We start from the raw sequence: 3,373 nt of genomic DNA, 5'->3' as shown, positions 1-3,373 counted from the left end.
GAATAACTGTATTTAAACAATTCACTAAAAAGTCAAGCCTTCCCATGTAAACAATCGTAACACACATAACGTCACTTTCTTTTGTCACTTTCGTCAAATTTGGATTTTATGAAAAATAATTTCAATCAAAATTCATAATGCTTTTTATTTATGTTTATATAGCATTTATTTGGGATGGTCAAAAGTTATTAGTTTTATTTTATAAAGAGATTCATAGAAACGATTTTTTAGTTTTAATTTTCCATGTTAAAATTTGAAAATTTGTACCAACGTAGTTTTAGTGCTTGGCCACAGTGACGAAGCGCTTGCGGCGCGTTGCCGCTCTCGCGCGCTCACTATGGACACTACGCTTGAAGACTGGACGGAAAAAAACATGCTTAGTCGAAAAAAATATTATCTTTTTCTCCTTGTCTTTCTTTTAACTGTCTTTTTAATTCACCATGTTTCTTCCGCCTGATTCATAACTTTTTGACCACTTTGTCAATGACTGATAATGTTTATTAAGTTCTTTGGATGACATAACAGTGTATAAAGTTAAAACTTACATATCGGTATATTTAACTCAAACTCATGAATAAACTGACTAAACATGATTCTTCCCTCAAGTCTTCACTTGTTTACCATTTGTTTGAGCTCACCGTACCCGCGCCTCCCCACAAATGCTTCGCCACTATTACCAAGAACTTATACTAATATTTTTTTTGTATATTATTTAAAATTTATACAGAAATATTTCAAATCGGTTAGCAAGTAACCATTTTCTTATCAATGAGACTGCCATGTGTCATTTTTTATAGTCTTATTGATTTACTAGTAAAATTTATAAATTGGTTTTCTGAGTGCTTAATCCGATTTATAACAAAATATTTTAAATCAATGAATCAATAAATTTCTCATATAAAAAATTGACAATACAAATCGTTTCAATAATGGTGTAACTGGAATAAGTTAACAAGGAAAATTTTAAAGGGGGAAAAGACTCGATTTTTTTTTAATTTAGCAAACTCGTCAAAATTTTATTTTAAAAATAATTTAAGAGGAAAATTTTAAAACGGAAAAAAAATCTTTACCTACCGCGAACAAAAAATATTTTGAGCTACGATTGTTTACGTGGACAAGGCTTGAGGAGTTAAATATTTTATTCGTGTTAACAAATCACTGATCGATTTGATATGTATTAAGTTTACCATTAAATGTTTACAAACTATCATTCATACATTTAAGTCTTAAATTGAAGTCATTGTCAACACTGGTTATTATAAAAAAAATACAGAACACAATACACTTAAAATAAATTACGTCTATTTTTACAGCAAATGTCAAAAACATAAGGTGCATACATTTTGGTTTATACAGTTATCTGTATTCCTTACACTGAAATAACTCTTCTTACTATTTAATTAGCAAACACGTATGTGCTCTCACATTCTTAATTAATTTAATGTTTTTTCCTGCCCACATTTTAGTAGTACAGAAAATATTTACACAATATGTAGAGTTCCTTATAATCAATATAGCTCAGTAGCGCCACTGGTGTCGATATAAAAATATGCCTTGGTTTATTTAAAACAAAGTTTTGCGATAACACTTAAGTAAATGCAACAGGTACTATCATTTTCTGACTGAATTTATTCACGCATTTAATAAATTACAAAAAATCAACGTAGAAAGTGTATTCCTTACATACGGACTTGACATTTAGTCGACTCCTTAAAACTTTCGTATCTGACAATATTGTTGTTTCAATAAAAACGCGTAAATGTCTATTATATTTTGAGTACAAAATGTCTGAGAAAAAATGTGATACTTAGTAATAGCACATAACAAAAACTTTTTTTTAAACGTTACATTTTTTGTTAGTTACGACAGTTTGTAAAATAAGGAATAATAAACCTTAGAATTTAATAAAATCACTTAAATAAAGAAATTAAAAATAATTATCACACTTTAAATGAATTTACCTGAAGATGTTATTACGTCGATGTCATTATATATTGTTATGTTGGTTTATCATTGTAACGAAAATACACTGACTTATGTTTTATTTAAAAAACACTATTTTAAAAACAAACAAAACAAGAATAGTCTGAAATATCAAATCAGGCTTACAATAAAGATCAGAAATATTGCAATGCAAATAAATAAAATTATGAGTTATAAACACAAAACACATTTCGTAAATAAATGCGTCCATACCCAGTTAGGAAGGTAAAAATACAGTAAAATAATTCATAAATATATCTTTGTGAAATGAACAACTAAAAAAAATATGTACATACGTGAAAACCTTTGAGTGTTGGTAAATTTGTTTTTTTTTTATACAATGATTTGCCTTTGGATTTTTTACAGTGAAACAACGATGAAGTTTTGGATATAAAAAATGTTCTCTTACGCGCGGTAATAATTTAAGTATTTGAATGTACCGCGAAATTTCTCGAAATTATATGAAAAAATTGATAAAAATGATTTTGACAAAAATGAACTACTTTTAACAACGTCACCAGTTCTCCGAAATCAAAGAATAATACAGTGTTTTGATGCATTTCCGTTTACCGCGAAGAAATCAGGGCAACTTACCGTAAAGACTTGAGACGTCACAGGCGGAGTAATTTCAAGATTTTCATAAAACTTTAAAAAATGATAGCGCTGATAATACGATAAACAATTAATTTTTAAAAAAATATTTTGACTCAGTTTGATAGTCTTTTATGAAATAAAAAAAACCACTGCACTTCATCATTATTTAAATCAATATTATTTGTGAACTTCAAGTTGTGATTTTCACATTTTTGGGAAGAAAGTTAAAATGGGCTCAATTATGTAAAACAAAGAGAATTATAGGCCAGAACAACATAAGCATTCCATGGTATTTGTTAATTCCATAAATATCCAAAAATACTCATTTATAAAAATTTGAAACAAAATTCTTAAATGATTGACGACTTTTTATATAATTTTATAATGTTTATTTGCTTGGAGATTCTTCCCCGATTTCCATTTAAAATAAAGATGAGCATATTTGTTAATTAAAGATGTTTTTTTGTTTTGTTTCTTAAGGTATAATTTGTTTTAAAAAACCAAGTACTATCGCAATTTTATAAATGTAATTTAAAGACATCATGTTCAATAAAAAACAATATTATAGATACGTTGTTCAAACATCACCAAAATTACAACATAGTGTTTTAATTATGCTCAAAGTATACAGCCAACTTATGAAATAGTAAACAAATGTAATTTTACTAATGACACACTAATCAAACAAATATTTGTTTGTATCTAGCTAAAAGGATTTACTCGGATTTCAGGCAAAATGTATGGATTCGGAGTAAGTGCAAATGAGGACTCTGGGAACGGCTTGTGTAAGGTGTAA

This window comes from Micrasema longulum, unplaced genomic scaffold, assembly GCF_059751315.1.
Source record: "Micrasema longulum isolate JH-2025_06_02 unplaced genomic scaffold, ASM5975131v1 h1tg000328l, whole genome shotgun sequence".
Classification (NCBI taxonomy): Eukaryota; Metazoa; Arthropoda; class Insecta; order Trichoptera; family Brachycentridae; genus Micrasema; species Micrasema longulum.
The sequence above is the reverse complement of the archived record's forward strand: the minus strand, read 5'-3'. Positions refer to the sequence as shown.